Source organism: Cherax quadricarinatus, chromosome 4, assembly GCF_038502225.1.
Source record: "Cherax quadricarinatus isolate ZL_2023a chromosome 4, ASM3850222v1, whole genome shotgun sequence".
NCBI classification, from domain to species: Eukaryota; Metazoa; Arthropoda; class Malacostraca; order Decapoda; family Parastacidae; genus Cherax; species Cherax quadricarinatus.
This window is the reverse complement of record NC_091295.1, coordinates 14,538,880-14,556,075: the sequence shown is the minus strand read 5'-3', so window position 1 is coordinate 14,556,075 and position 17,196 is coordinate 14,538,880. Positions and strand designations below refer to the sequence as shown.

The 17,196-nt window shown below is 44.9% G+C and overlaps 1 protein-coding gene across 1 annotated transcript in view; it reads right to left on the bottom strand.

Moving 5' to 3' along the window:
- The window catches only part of LOC138854038 (uncharacterized), a 744,329-nt gene that overhangs the window by 589,183 nt on the left and 137,950 nt on the right, over positions 1-17,196 (bottom strand). The gene's annotated exons all lie outside the window — the stretch shown is intronic.

The window sequence follows — 17,196 nt, the reverse complement described above, 5'->3', positions numbered from 1 at the left end:
GATGAAGAGGCAGTAAGAGGTAGGGATGAAGAGGCAGTAAGAGGCAGGGATTAAGAGACAGTAAGAGGCAGGGATGAAGAGACAGTAAGAGGCAGGGATGAAGAGGCAGTAACAGGTCGGGATGAAGAGACAGTAAGAGGCAGGGATGAAGAGACAGTAAGAGGCAGGGATGAAGAGGCAGTAAGAGGTAGGGATGAAGAGGCAGTAAGAGGCAGGGATGAAGAGACAGTAAGAGGCAGGGATGAAGAGGCAGTAAGAGGCAGGGATGAAGAGACAGTAAGAGGCAGGGATGAAGAGGCAGTAAGAGGCAGGGATGAAGAGGCAGTAAGAGGTAGGGATGAAGAGACAGTAAGAGGCAGGGATGAAGAGGCAGTAAGAGGCAGGGATGAAGAGACAGTAAGAGGCAGGGATGAAGAGGCAGTAAGAGGCAGGGATGAAGAGACAGTAAGAGGCAGGGATGAAGAGGCAGTAAGAGGCAGGGATGAAGAGACAGTAAGAGGCAGGGATGAAGAGGCAGTAAGAGGCAGGGATGAAGAGACAGTAAGAGGTAGGGATGAAGAGGCAGTAAGAGGCAGGGATGAAGAGACAGTAAGAGGTAGGGATGAAGAGGCAGTAAGAGGCAGGGATGAAGAGGCAGTAAGAGGCAGGGATGAAGAGGCAGTAAGAGGCAGGGATGAAGAGACAGTAAGAGGTAAGGATGAAGAGACAGTAAGAGGCAGGGATGAAGAGGCAGTAAGAGGCAGGGATGAAGAGGCAGTAAGAGGCAGGGATGAAGAGACAGTAAGAGGTAAGGATGAAGAGGCAGTAAGAGGCAGGGATGAAGAGGCAGTAAGAGGCAGGGATGAAGAGACAGTAAGAGGTAGGGATGAAGAGGCAGTAAGAGGCAGCGATGAAGAGGCAGTAAGAGGCAGGGATGAAGAGACAGTAAGAGGTAGGGATGAAGAGACAGTAAGAGGCAGGGATGAAGAGGCAGTAAGAGGCAGGGATGAAGAGGCAGTAAGAGGTAGGGATGAAGAGACAGTAAGAGGCAGGGATGAAGAGACAGTAAGAGGTAGGGATGAAGAGGCAGTAAGAGGCAGGGATGAAGAGGCAGTAAGAGGCAGGGATGAAGAGACAGTAAGAGGCAGGGATGAAGAGACAGTAAGAGGCAGGGATGAAGAGACAGTAAGAGGTAGGGATGAAGAGGCAGTAAGAGGCAGGGATGAAGAGGCAGTAAGAGGTAGGGATGAAGAGGCAGTAAGAGGCAGGGATGAAGAGACAGTAAGAGGCAGGGATGAAGAGACAGTAAGAGGCAGGGATGAAGAGACAGTAAGAGGCAGGGATGAAGAGACAGTAAGAGGCAGGGATGAAGAGGCAGTAAGAGGCAGGGATGAAGAGACAGTAAGAGGCAGGGATGAAGAGACAGTAAGAGGCAGGGATGAAGAGACAGTAAGAGGTAGGGATGAAGAGGCAGTAAGAGGCAAGGATGAAGAGGCAGTAAGAGGTAGGGATGAAGAGGCAGTAAGAGGCAGGGATGAAGAGACAGTAAGAGGCAGGGATGAAGAGACAGTAAGAGGCAGAGATGAAGAGGCAGTAAGAGGCAGGGATGAAGAGGCAGTAAGAGGCAGGGATGAAGAGACAGTAAGAGGCAGGGATGAAGAGACAGTAAGAGGCAGGGATGAAGAGGCAGTAAGAGGCAGGGATGAAGAGACAGTAAGAGGCAGGGATGAAGAGACAGTAAGAGGCAGGGATGAAGAGACAGTAAGAGGTAGGGATGAAGAGGCACTAAGAGGCAGGGATGAAGAGGCAGTAAGAGGTAGGGATGAAGAGTCAGTAAGAGGCAGGGATGAAGAGACAGTAAGAGGCAGGGATGAAGAGACAGTAAGAGGCAGGGATGAAGAGACAGTAAGAGGTAAGGATGAAGAGACAGTAAGAGGCAGGGATGAAGAGGCAGTAAGAGGCAGGGATGAAGAGGCAGTAAGAGGCAGGGATGAAGAGACAGTAAGAGGCAGGGATGAAGAGGCAGTAAGAGGTAGGGATGAAGAGGCAGTAAGAGGCAGGGATGAAGAGGCAGTAAGAGGCAGGGATGAAGAGGCAGTAAGAGGTAGGGATGAAGAGACAGTAAGAGGCAGGGATGAAGAGACAGTAAGAGGCAGGGATGAAGAGGCAGTAAGAGGTAGGGATGAAGAGGCAGTAAGAGGCAGGGATGAAGAGACAGTAAGAGGCAGGGATGAAGAGGCAGTAAGAGGTAGGGATGAAGAGGCAGTAAGAGGCAGGGATGAAGAGGCAGTAAGAGGCAGGGATGAAGAGGCAGTAAGAGGCAGGGATGAAGAGACAGTAAGAGGCAGGGATGAAGAGGCAGTAAGAGGCAGGGATGAAGAGACAGTAAGAGGAAGGAATGAAGAGGCAGTAAGAGGCAATGATGAAGAGACAGTAAGAGGCAGGGATGAAGAGGCAGTAAGAGGCAGGGATGAAGAGACAGTAAGAGGTAGGGATGAAGAGGCAGTAAGAGGCAGGGATGAAGAGACAGTAAGAGGCAGGGATGAAGAGACAGTAAGAGGCAGGGATGAAGAGGCAGTAAGAGGCAGGGATGAAGAGACAGTAAGAGGCAGGGATGAAGAGGCAGTAAGAGGCAGGGATGAAGAGACAGTAAGAGGTAGGGATGAAGAGGCAGTAAGAGGCAGGGATGAAGAGGCAGTAAGAGGCAGGGATGAAGAGGCAGTAAGAGGCAGGGATGAAGAGACAGTAAGAGGTAGGGATGAAGAGACAGTAAGAGGCAGGGATGAAGAGACAGTAAGATTTAAGGATGAAGAGGCAGTAAGAGGCAGGGATGAAGAGACAGTAAGAGGCAGGGATGAAGAGACAGTAAGAGGCAGGGATGAAGAGGCAGTAAGAGGCAGGGATGAAGAGGCAGTAAGAGGCAGGGATGAAGAGACAGTAAGAGGCAGGGATGAAGAGGCAGTAAGAGGCAGGGATGAAGAGGCAGTAAGAGGCAGGGATGAAGAGACAGTAAGAGGCAGGGATGAAGAGGCAGTAAGAGGCAGGGATGAAGAGACAGTAAGAGGCAGGGATGAAGAGGCAGTAAGAGGCAGGGATGAAGAGACAGTAAGAGGCAGGGATGAAGAGACAGTAAGAGGCAGGGATGAAGAGGCAGTAAGAGGTAGGGATGAAGAGGCAGTAAGAGGCAGGGATTAAGAGACAGTAAGACGCAGGGATGAAGAGACAGTAAGAGGCAGGGATGAAGAGGCAGTAACAGGTCGGGATGAAGAGACAGTAAGAGGCAGGGATGAAGAGACAGTAAGAGGCAGGGATGAAGAGGCAGTAAGAGGTAGGGATGAAGAGGCAGTAAGAGGCAGGGATGAAGAGACAGTAAGAGGCAGGGATGAAGAGGCAGTAAGAGGCAGGGATGAAGAGACAGTAAGAGGCAGGGATGAAGAGGCAGTAAGAGGCAGGGATGAAGAGGCAGTAAGAGGCAGGGATGAAGAGGCAGTAAGAGGCAGGGATGAAGAGACAGTAAGAGGCAGGGATGAAGAGACAGTAAGAGGCAGGGATGAAGAGACTTTAAGAGGCAGGGATGAAGAGGCAGTAAGAGGCAGGGATGAAGAGGCAGTAAGAGGCAGTAAGAGTCTACACACCACCACACATGCCTTCAATATGGATCCTTGGGTATACAGTGGTTAAGAATCCTTGGGTATACAGTGGTTAAGAATCCTTGGGTATACAGTGGTTAAGAATCCTTGGGTATACAGTGGTTAAGAATCCTTGGGTATACAGTGGTTAAGAATCCTTGGGTATACAGTGGTTAAGAATCCTTGGGTATACAGTGGTTAAGGATCCTTGGGTATACAGTGGTTAAGAATACTTGGGTATACAGTGGTTAAGAATCCTTGGGTATACAGTGGTTAAGAATCCTTGATTATACAGTGGTTAAGGATCCTTGGGTATACAGTGGTTAAGGATCCTTGGGTATACAGTGGTTAAGGATCCTTGGGTATACAGTGGTTAAGGATCCTTGGGTATACAGTGGTTAAGAATCCTTGGGTATACAGTGGTTAAGAATCCTTTTGTATACAGTGGTTAAGAATCCTTGGGTATACAGTGGTTAAGAATCCTTGGGTATACAGTGGTTAAGAATCCTTGGGTATACAGTGGTTAAGAATCTTTGGGTATACAGTGGTTAAGAATCCTTGGGTATACAGTGGTTAAGAATCCTTGGGTATACAGTGGTTAAGGATCCTTGGGTATACAGTGGTTAAGGATCCTTGTGTATACAGTGGTTAAGGATCCTTGGGTATACAGTGGTTAAGGATCCTTGGGTATACAGTGGTTAAGGATCCTTGGGTATACAGTGGTTAAGGATCCTTGGGTATACAGTGGTTAAGAATCCTTGGGTATACAGTGGTTAAGGATCCTTGGGTATACAGTGGTTAAGGATCCTTGGGTATACAGTGGTTAAGGATCCTTGGGTATACAGTAGTTAAGGATCCTTGGGTATACAGTGGTTAAGGATCCTTGGGTATACAGTGGTTAAGAATCCTTGGGTATACAATGGTTAAGGATCCTTGGGTATACAGTGGTTAAGGATCCTTGGGTATACAGTGGTTAAGGATCCTTGGGTATACAGTGGTTAAGGATCCTTGGGTATACAGTGGTTAAGGATCCTTGGGTATACAGTGGTTAAGAATCCTTGTGTATACTGTGGTTAAGGATCCTTGGGTATACAGTGGTTAAGGATCCTTGGGTATACAGTGGTTAAGGATCCTTGGGTATACAGTGGTTAAGGATCCTTGGGTATACAGTGGTTAAGGATCCTTGGGTATACAGTGGTTAAGAATCCTTGGGTATACAGTGGTTAAGAATCCTTGGGTATACAGTGGTTAAGGATCCTTGGGTATACAGTGGTTAAGAATCCTTGGGTATGCAGTGGTTAAGAATCCTTGGGTATACAGTGGTTAAGAATCCTTGGGTATACAGTGGTTAAGAATCCTTGGGTATACAGTGGTTAAGGATACTTTGGTATACAGTGGTTAAGGATCCTTGGGTATACAGTGGTTAAGAATCCTTGGGTATACAGTGGTTAAGAATCCTTGGGTATACAGTGGTTAAGAATCCTTGGGTATACAGTGGTTAAGAATCCTTGGGTATACAGTGGTTAAGAATGCTTGGGTATACAGTGGTTAAGAATCCTTGGGTATACAGTGGTTAAGAATTCTTGGGTATACAGTGGTTAAGAATCCTTGGGTATACAGTGGTTAAGGATCCTTGGGTATACAGTGGTTAAGAATCCTTGGGTATACAGTGGTTAAGGATCCTTGGGTATACAGTGGTTAAGGATCCTTGGGTATACAGTGGTTAAGGATCCTTGGGTATACAGTGGTTAAGGATCCTTGGGTATACAGTGGTTAAGGATCCTTAGGTATACAGTGGTTAAGAATCCTTGGGTATACAGTGGTTAAGAATCCTTGGGTATACAGTGGTTAAGGATCCTTGGGTATACAGTGGTTATGAATCCTTAGTTATGCAGTGGTTAAGAATCCTTGGGTATACAGTGGTTAAGAATCCTTGGGTATACAGTGGTTAAGGATCCTTGGGTATACAGTGGTTAAGGATCCTTGGGTATACAGTGGTTAAGAATCCTTGGGTATACAGTGGTTAAGGATCCTTGGGTATACAGTGGTTAAGGATCCTTGGGTATACAGTGGTTAAGGATCCTTGGGTATACAGTGGTTAAGGATCCTTGGGTATACAGTGGTTAAGGATCCTTGGGTATACAGTGGTTAAGAATCCTTGGGTATACAGTGGTTAAGAATCCTTGGGTATACAGTGGTTAAGGATCCTTGGGTATACAGTGGTTATGAATCCTTGGTTATGCAGTGGTTAAGAATCCTTGGGTATACAGTGGTTAAGAATCCTTGGGTATACAGCGGTTAAGGATCCTTGGGTATACAGTGGTTAAGGATCCTTGGGTATACAGTGGTTAAGAATCCTTGTGTATACTGTGGTTAAGGATCCTTGGGAATACAGTGGTTAAGGATCCTTGGGTATACAGTGGTTAAGAATCCTTGGGTATACAGTGGTTAAGAATCCTTGGGTATACAGTGGTTAAGGATCCTTGGGTATACAGTGGTTAAGAATCCTTGGGTATGCAGTGGTTAAGAATCCTTGGGTATACAGTGGTTAAGAATCCTTGGGTATACAGTGGTTAAGGATCCTTGGGTATACAGTGGTTAAGGATCCTTGGGTATACAGTGGTTAAGGATCCTTGGGTATACAGTGGTTAAATATCCTTGGGTATACAGTGGTTAAGAATCCTTGGGTATACAGTGGTTAAGGATCCTTGGGTATACAGTGGTTAAGGATCCTTGGGTATACAGTGGTTAAGGATCCTTGGGTATACAGTGGTTAAGGATCCTTGGGTATACAGTGGTTAAGGATCCTTGGGTATACAGTGGTTAAGAATCCTTGTGTATACTGTGGTTAAGGATCCTTGGGAATACAGTGGTTAAGGATCCTTGGGTATACAGTGGTTAAGGATCCTTGGGTATACAGTGGTTAAGGATCCTTGGGTATACAGTGGTTAAGGATCCTTGGGTATACATTGGTTAAGAATCCTTGGGTATACAGTGGTTAAGAATCCTTGGGTATACAGTGGTTAAGAATCCTTGGGTATACAGTGGTTAAGGATCCTTGGGTATGCAGTGGTTAAGAATCCTTGGGTATACAGTGGTTAAGAATCCTTGGGTATACAGTGGTTAAGAATCCTTGGGTATACAGTGGTTAAGAATCCTTGGGTATACAGTGGTTAAGGATCCTTGGGTATACAGTGGTTAAGGATCCTTGGGTATACAGTGGTTAAGAATCCTTGGGTATACAGTGGTTAAGGATCCTTGGGTATACAGTGGTTAAGAATCCTTGGGTATACAGTGGTTAAGAATGCTTGGGTATACAGTGGTTAAGAATCCTTGGGTATACAGTGGTTAAGAATTCTTGGGTATACAGTGGTTAAGAATCCTTGGGTATACTGTGGTTAAGAATCCTTGGGTATACAGTGGTTAAGGATCCTTGGGTATACAGTGGTTAAGAATCCTTGGGTATACAGTGGTTAAGGATCCTTGGGTATACAGTGGTTAAGGATCCTTGGGTATACAGTGGTTAAGGATCCTTGGGTATACAGTGGTTAAGGATCCTTGGGTATACAGTGGTTAAGGATCCTTGGGTATACAGTGGTTAAGAATCCTTGGGTATACAGTGGTTAAGAATCCTTGGGTATACAGTGGTTAAGGATCCTTGGGTATACAGTGGTTAAGAATCCTTGGGTATGCAGTGGTTAAGAATCCTTGGGTATACAGTGGTTAAGAATCCTTGGGTATACAGTGGTTAAGAATCCTTGGGTATACAGTGGTTAAGAATCCTTGGGTATACAGTGGTTAAGAATCCTTGGGTATACAGTGGTTAAGGATCCTTGGGTATACAGTGGTTAAGAATCCTTGGGTATACAGTGGTTAAGAATGCTTGGGTATACAGTGGTTGTTAAGATTCCTTGGGTATACAATGGTTAAGAATTCTTGGGTATACAGTGGTTAAGAATCCTTGGGTATACAGTGGTTAAGAATCCTTGGGTATACAGTGGTTAAGGATCCTTGGGTATACAGTGATTAAGAATCCTTGGGTATACAGTGGTTAAGAATCCTTGGGTATACAGTGGTTAAGAATCCTTGGGTATACAGTGGTTAAGGATCCTTGGGTATACAGTGGTTAAGAATCCTTGGGTATACAGTGGTTAAGAATCCTTGGGTATACAGTGGTTAAGAATCCTTGGGTATACAGTGGTTAAGAATCCTTGGGTATACAGTGGTTAAGAATCCTTGGGTATACAGTGGTTAAGGATCCTTTGGTATACAGTGGTTAAGAATCCTTGGGTATACAGTGGTTAAGAACCCTTGGGTATACAGTGGTTAAGAATCCTTGGGTATACAGTGGTTAAGAATCCTTGGGTAAACAGTGGTTAAGAATCCTTGGGTATACAGTGGTTAAGAATCCTTGGGTATACAGTGGTTAAGAATCCTTGGGTATACAGTGGTTAAGGATCCTTGGGTATACAGTGGTTAAGGATCCTTGGGTATACAGTGGTTAAGGATCCTTGGGTATACAGTGGTTAAGAATCCTTGTGTATACTGTGGTTAAGGATCCTTGGGAATACAGTGGTTAAGGATCCTTGGGTATACAGTGGTTAAGGATCCTTGGGTATACAGTGGTTAAGGATCCTTGGGTATACAGTGGTTAAGGATCCTTGGGTATACAGTGGTTAAGAATCCTTGGGTATACAGTGGTTAAGAATCCTTGGGTATACAGTGGTTAAGGATCCTTGGGTATACAGTGGTTAAGAATCCTTGGGTATGCAGTGGTTAAGAATCCTTGGGTATACAGTGGTTAAGAATCCTTGGGTATACAGTGGTTAAGAATCCTTGGGTATACAGTGGTTAAGGATACTTTGGTATACAGTGGTTAAGGATCCTTGGGTATACAGTGGTTAAGAATCCTTGGGTATACAGTGGTTAAGAATCCTTGGGTATACAGTGGTTAAGAATCCTTGGGTATACAGTGGTTAAGAATCCTTGGGTATACAGTGGTTAAGAATGCTTGGGTATACAGTGGTTAAGAATCCTTGGGTATACAGTGGTTAAGAATTCTTGGGTATACAGTGGTTAAGAATCCTTGGGTATACAGTGGTTAAGGATCCTTGGGTATACAGTGGTTAAGAATCCTTGGGTATACAGTGGTTAAGGATCCTTGGGTATACAGTGGTTAAGGATCCTTGGGTATACAGTGGTTAAGGATCCTTGGGTATACAGTGGTTAAGGATCCTTGGGTATACAGTGGTTAAGGATCCTTAGGTATACAGTGGTTAAGAATCCTTGGGTATACAGTGGTTAAGAATCCTTGGGTATACAGTGGTTAAGGATCCTTGGGTATACAGTGGTTATGAATCCTTAGTTATGCAGTGGTTAAGAATCCTTGGGTATACAGTGGTTAAGAATCCTTGGGTATACAGTGGTTAAGGATCCTTGGGTATACAGTGGTTAAGGATCCTTGGGTATACAGTGGTTAAGAATCCTTGGGTATACAGTGGTTAAGGATCCTTGGGTATACAGTGGTTAAGGATCCTTGGGTATACAGTGGTTAAGGATCCTTGGGTATACAGTGGTTAAGGATCCTTGGGTATACAGTGGTTAAGGATCCTTGGGTATACAGTGGTTAAGAATCCTTGGGTATACAGTGGTTAAGAATCCTTGGGTATACAGTGGTTAAGGATCCTTGGGTATACAGTGGTTATGAATCCTTGGTTATGCAGTGGTTAAGAATCCTTGGGTATACAGTGGTTAAGAATCCTTGGGTATACAGCGGTTAAGGATCCTTGGGTATACAGTGGTTAAGGATCCTTGGGTATACAGTGGTTAAGAATCCTTGTGTATACTGTGGTTAAGGATCCTTGGGAATACAGTGGTTAAGGATCCTTGGGTATACAGTGGTTAAGAATCCTTGGGTATACAGTGGTTAAGAATCCTTGGGTATACAGTGGTTAAGGATCCTTGGGTATACAGTGGTTAAGAATCCTTGGGTATGCAGTGGTTAAGAATCCTTGGGTATACAGTGGTTAAGAATCCTTGGGTATACAGTGGTTAAGGATCCTTGGGTATACAGTGGTTAAGGATCCTTGGGTATACAGTGGTTAAGGATCCTTGGGTATACAGTGGTTAAGGATCCTTGGGTATACAGTGGTTAAGAATCCTTGGGTATACAGTGGTTAAGGATCCTTGGGTATACAGTGGTTAAGGATCCTTGGGTATACAGTGGTTAAGGATCCTTGGGTATACAGTGGTTAAGGATCCTTGGGTATACAGTGGTTAAGGATCCTTGGGTATACAGTGGTTAAGAATCCTTGTGTATACTGTGGTTAAGGATCCTTGGGAATACAGTGGTTAAGGATCCTTGGGTATACAGTGGTTAAGGATCCTTGGGTATACAGTGGTTAAGGATCCGTGGGTATACAGTGGTTAAGGATCCTTGGGTATACAGTGGTTAAGAATCCTTGGGTATACAGTGGTTAAGAATCCTTGGGTATACAGTGGTTAAGGATCCTTGGGTATACAGTGGTTAAGAATCCTTGGGTATGCAGTGGTTAAGAATCCTTGGGTATACAGTGGTTAAGAATCCTTGGGTATACAGTGGTTAAGAATCCTTGGGTATACAGTGGTTAAGAATACTTTGGTATACAGTGGTTAAGGATCTTTGGGTATACAGTGGTTAAGAATCCTTGGGTATACAGTGGTTAAGAATCCTTGGGTATACAGTGGTTAAGGATCCTTGGGTACAGTGGTTAAGAATCCTTGGGTATACAGTGGTTAAGAATGCTTGGGTATACAGTGCTTAAGAATCCTTGGGTATACAGTGGTTAAGAATTCTTGGGTATACAGTGGTTAAGAATCCTTGGGTATACTGTGGTTAAGAATCCTTGGGTATACAGTGGTTAAGGATCCTTGGGTATACAGTGGTTAAGAATCCTTGGGTATACAGTGGTTAAGGATCCTTGGGTATACAGTGGTTAAGGATCCTTGGGTATACAGTGGTTAAGGATCCTTGGGTATACAGTGGTTAAGGATCCTTGGGTATACAGTGGTTAAGGATCCTTGGGTATACAGTGGTTAAGAATCCTTGGGTATACAGTGGTTAAGAATCCTTGGGTATACAGTGGTTAAGGATCCTTGGGTATACAGTGGTTAAGAATCCTTGGGTATGCAGTGGTTAAGAATCCTTGGGTATACAGTGGTTAAGAATCCTTGGGTATACAGTGGTTAAGAATCCTTGGGTATACAGTGGTTAAGAATCCTTGGGTATACAGTGGTTAAGAATCCTTGGGTATACAGTGGTTAAGGATCCTTGGGTATACAGTGGTTAAGAATCCTTGGGTATACAGTGGTTAAGAATGCTTGGGTATACAGTGGTTGTTAAGATTCCTTGGGTATACAATGGTTAAGAATTCTTGGGTATACAGTGGTTAAGAATCCTTGGGTATACAGTGGTTAAGAATCCTTGGGTATACAGTGGTTAAGGATCCTTGGGTATACAGTGATTAAGAATCCTTGGGTATACAGTGGTTAAGAATCCTTGGGTATACAGTGGTTAAGAATCCTTGGGTATACAGTGGTTAAGGATCCTTGGGTATACAGTGGTTAAGAATCCTTGGGTATACAGTGGTTAAGAATCCTTGGGTATACAGTGGTTAAGAATCCTTGGGTATACAGTGGTTAAGAATCCTTGGGTATACAGTGGTTAAGAATCCTTGGGTATACAGTGGTTAAGGATCCTTTGGTATACAGTGGTTAAGAATCCTTGGGTATACAGTGGTTAAGAACCCTTGGGTATACAGTGGTTAAGAATCCTTGGGTATACAGTGGTTAAGAATCCTTGGGTATACAGTGGTTAAGAATCCTTGGGTATACAGTGGTTAAGAATCCTTGGGTATACAGTGGTTAAGAATCCTTGGGTATACAGTGGTTAAGGATCCTTGGGTATACAGTGGTTAAGAATCCTTGGGTATACAGTGGTTAAGGATCCTTGGGTATACAGTGGTTAAGAATCCTTGGGTATACAGTGGTTAAGAATCCTTGGGTATACAGTGGTTAAGAATCCTTGGGTATACAGTGGTTAACAATCCTTGGGTATACAGTGGTTAAGGATCCTTGGGTATACAGTGGTTAAGAATCCTTGGGTATACAGTGGTTAAGAATCCTTGGGTATAAAGTGGTTAAGGATCCATGTTTATACAGTGGTTAAAAATCCTTGGATATACAGTGGTTAAGGATCCTTGGGTATACAGTGGTTGAGAATCCTTGGGTATACAGTGGTTAAGAATCCTTGGGTATACAGTGGTTAAGAATCCTTGGGTATACAGTGGTTAAGAATCCTTGGGTATACAGTGGTTAAGAATCCTTGGGTATACAGTGTTTAAGAATCCTTGGGTATACAGTGGTTAAGAATCCTTGGGTATACAGTGGTTAAGAATACTTGGGTATACAGTGGTTAAGGATCCTTGGGTATACAGTGGTTAAGAATCCTTGGGTATACAGTGGTTAAGAATCTTTGGGTATACAGTGGTTAAGAATCCTTGGGTATACAGTGGTTAAGGATCCTTGGGTACACAGTGGTAAGAATCCTTGGGTATACAGTGGTTAAGAATCCTTGGGTATACAGTGGTTAAGGATCCTTGGGTATACAGTGGTTAAGAATCCTTGGGTATACAGTGGTTAAGAATCTTTTGGTATACAGTGGTTAAGAATCCTTGGGTATACAGTGGTTAAGGATCCTTGGGTATGCAGTGGTTAAGAATCCTTGGGTATACAGTGGTTAAGAATCCTTGGGTATACAGTGGTTAAGAATCCTTGGGTATACAGTGGTTAAGGATCCTTGGGTATACAGTGGTTAAGAATCCTTGGGTATACAGTGGTTAAGGATCCTTGGGTATACAGTGATTAAGAATCCTTGGGTATACAGTGGTTAAGGATCCTTGGGTGTACAGTGGTTAAGGATCCTTGGGTATACAGTGGTTAAGAATCCTTGGGTAAACAGTGGTTAAGGATCCTTGGGTATACAGTGGTTAAGGATCCTTGGGTATACAGTGATTAAGAATCCTTGGGTATACAGTGGTTAAGGATCCTTGGGTATACAGTGGCTAAGGATCCTTGGGTATACAGTGGTTAAGGATCCTTGGGTATACAGTGGTTGAGAATCCTTGGGTATACAGTGGTTAAGAATCCTTGGGTATACAGTGGTTAAGAATCCTTGGGTATACAGTGGTTAAGAATGCTTGGGTATACAGTGGTTAAGAATCCTTGGGTATACAGTGGTTAAGAATCCTTGGGTATACAGTGGTTAAGAATCCTTGGGTATACAGTGGTTAAGAATACTTGGGTATACAGTGGTTAAGGATCCTTGGGTATACAGTGGTTAAGAATGCTTGGGTATACAGTGGTTAAGAATCTTTGGGTATACAGTGGTTAAGAATCCTTGGGTATACAGTGGTTAAGGATCCTTGGGTATACAGTGGTTAAGAATGCTTGGGTATACAGTGGTTAAGAATCTTTGGGTATACAGTGGTTAAGAATCCTTGGGTATACAGTGGTTAAGGATCCTTGGGTACACAGTGGTTAAGAATCCTTGGGTATACAGTGGTTAAGAATCCTTGGGTATACAGTGGTTAAGGATCCTTGGGTATACAGTGGTTAAGAATCCTTGGGTATACAGTGGTTAAGAATCCTTTGGTATACAGTGGTTAAGAATCCTTGGGTATACAGTATTTAAGGATTCTTGGGTATGCAGTGGATAAGAATCCTTGTGTATACAGTGGTTAAGAATCCTTGGGTATACAGTGGTTAAGAATCCTTGGGTATACAGTGGTTAAGGATCCTTGGGTATACAGTGGTTAAGAATCCTTGGGTATACAGTGGTTAAGGATCCTTGGGTATACAGTTGTTAAGGATCCTTGGGTATACAGTGATTAAGAATCCTTGGGTATACAGTGGTTAAGGATCCTTGGGTATACAGTGGTTAAGGATCCTTGGGTATACAGTGGTTAAGAATCCTTGGGTATACAGTGGTTAAGGATCTTTGGGTATACAGTGGTTAAGGATCCTTGGGTATACAGTGATTAAGAATCCTTGGGTATACAGTGGTTAAGGATCCTTGGATATACAGTGGTTAAGGATCCTTGGGTATACAGTGGTTAAGGATCCTTGGGTATACAGTGGATAAGGATCTTTGGGTATACAGTGGATAAGGATCCTTGGGTATACACTGAACAAGGATCCTTGGGTATACAGTGGATAAGGATCCTTGGGTATACAGTGGATAATGATCCTTGGGTATACACTGAACAAGGATCCTTGGGTATACAGTGGTTAAGGATCCTTGGGTATACAGTGATTAAGAATCCTTGGGTATACAGTGGTTAAGGATCCTTGGGTATACAGTGGTTAAGGATCCTTGGGTATACAGTGGTTAAGGATCCTTGGGTATACAGTGGATAAGGATCCTTGGGTATACAGTGGATAAGGATCCTTGGGTATACACTGAACAAGGATACTTGGGTATACAGTGGATAAGGATCCTTGGGTATACAGTGGATGAGGATCCTTGGGAATACACTGAACAAGGATCCTTGGGTATACACTGGATAAGAATCCTTGGGTATACACTGGATAAGGATCCTTGGGTATACACTGAACAAAGATCCTTGAGTATACAGTGGATAAGGATCCTTTGGTATATAGTGGATAAGGATCCTTGGGTATACACTGAACAAGGATCCTTGGGTATACACTGGATAAGAATCCTTGGGTATACAGTGGATAAGGATCCTTGGGTATGCACTGAACAAGGATCCTTGGGTATACACTGGATAAGAATTCTTGGGTATACAGTGGATAAGGATCCTTGGGTATCCACTGAACAAGGATCCTTGGGTATACACTGGATAAGAATCCTTGGGTATACACTGGATAAGGATCCTTGGGTATACACTGAACAAGGATCCTTGGGAATACACTGGATAAGAATCCTTGGGTATACACTGGATAAGGATCCTTGGGTATACACTGAACAAGGATCCTTGGGTATACACTGGATAAGAATCCTTGGGTATACGCTGGTATAACGGGTTTGTTTGGTAGTATGGTAGCGGGGAGTAAATGATACGTCTTCGGAGGCTTCTTTCTTTATTGTTAAGTCGTGGTGGGTACACAGGCTTGTGTGTTTGTGCCCATGGCCCGGGCAGGGCCATCCCACAAGAGAGAGCTGGGAGGCCTTGTGTCTTGCTGCTAGGCCGCTGTGTGAGTGAGGGCGAATGGGCTCAGCCTCCCACTGACCTGGGTGAGCCTACAGAGGGCAGCACCTAAATGCCGCGAAATATGAACTAAGCTGGCAGACAGCATGGGCTGTTTGTGCAGACAGTACAGGCTGTCTACATACGCTCGGCCACCTACCGCGCGTCGTCCCGACGCGATGATACTGGTGGTAAAAGGAACTCGGTCTCTCTCGTAGGAACAGGGCACAGAACACAAAATAAAAACATATATATACATATGAACATGGAAAAAAAAAACTTCCTACAGGGAGGGAAGAAAAAAACATGTGGGGTGTGCTAAACATCGTGGTCATAGGCAGTGAGCGTCGAAGGGCATCACTGCACGCCTTCCTGCATCTGGACAGATACTGCAACACGGGAGACATCGCTGCGGCTGAGCTGTGACGTAACAGGTTACGGTCTCCTCTGGAACAGTGAAGCAGACATCGTAGGAGTCGCTGCAGGTTTTCACTCAACCTGGGGCACGACATGCTGGTGCCCTCGAGTGAGGCGTCGACAAAACTCGGCAACTGGGCAGGACTTCTGGCAAGCGACTCAGGAGGACACTTCTCGACTGGTACTGTCGCTGGGCTGTCACTGCTGGCGAGCGTGGAGCGAGTTGTGGAGCGAGTCGTGGCAGAGACGACTGGGCGAAACATCTGGGAGTCGTAACATCATACACCAGACTGCAGTGAGAGAGCTAGCAGTCAAAGTGACATCTTCTTTGTGCAGGCTGCTCACTGAAGCTTGTGACACGAGGCTGACACAGCGTGTCATTCTCTCGACAGTTGGAGTTATAGCAGAGGTTAGTCTAAGCGTCCCCAGACTTGTTTCTCTACATATAACTGCACTCTGAAGGTCTGGAGGTGAAGTGAAACAAATCTCGATGGGAATCGTAGCAGGTACGATTCTGCAGAACATCACGAGCGACGAGCATAAAAGCTTTCTGTACAAGAGGGCTCGGTCACTCGGGGCTGTCTTGACATCAGCTGTCATACGCACTGGTCACATCGGGTGACTTAACACAGTGGTGCTACTCAGGTCTGGCTCAGACCTCACTGGTCACACGGAACTTTAAACATACCACGGTACACTAACATGTGAGAACACTGACTGAGAGGAATTAACACACGACATATATCTTCTCTCAATCTTCTCGACAATACTGAAATAATTACTGAAACACTCGATGGTGACATCATGTGATGTCAGGCGTGATGACGTCAGCAGCACTGTGACGTCAGCAGCACTGTGACGTCAGCAGACATCTCGAGGTGACGTCAGGCAGACATCGTAAGATGACGTCATGAAGTCGGGCAGCATCGTGGGTGACGTCAATGTGATGCGGGCAGCAGACCACAGCATGAGGCCTGGGACATCTGGTAACTCACGTGGCTGGTAGATCTACGTGACATCGCCCACACCCACGTTACCTGGAGGTTACCTGGAGGTTATTCCGGGGATCAACGCCCCCGCGGCCCGGTCCATGACCAGGCCTCCCGATGGATCAGGGCCTGATCAACTAGGCTGTTACTGCTGGCCGCACGCAGTCCAACGTACGAGCCACAGCCCGGCTGATCCGGCACTGACTTTAGGTATCTGTCCAGCTCTCTCTTGAAGGCAGCCAGGGGTTTATTGGCAATTCCCCTAATGCTTGATGGGAGGCTGTTAAACAGTTTTGGGCCCCGGACACTTATGGTGTTTTCCCTTAGTGTACCAGTGGCGCCCCTACTTTTTATTGGGGGCATTTTGCATCGCCTGCCCAGTCTTTTACTTTCGTAGGGAGTGATTTCTGTGTGCAGATTTGGGACCATTCCTTTCAAGATTTTCCAAGTGTAGATTATGATATATCTCTCCCTCCTGCGTTCCAACGAGTACAAGTCAAGTGCTTCCAAGCGTTCCCAGTAGTTAAGGTGCTTGACAGAACTTACACGTGCAGTAAAGGATCTCTGTACACTCTCTAGATCTGCGATTTCACCTGCTTTGAATGGAGATGTTAATGTACAGCAGTATTCTAGCCTAGAGAGAACAAGTGATTTGAAAAGGATCATCATGGGCTTGGCGTCGTGATCTACGTGGCTTGCTGATCTACGTGGCTTGCTGATCTACGTGGCATGCTGATCTACGTAGCTTCGAGTGGCCTCGGGCACTCGGATACACAGCTCTGGCAATGAATCACACGGAAAACAGCAGAAAACACAGCAGAGGGAGTGGGCAGTGGTTAGTGTATGGTAGACGGGTGAGCGTGAGTAGGGCGAGCATGGGCAAGGTGAGGAACGGCCACTTCCTCTCCTCCTCCCCCACCCACAAACACGTGG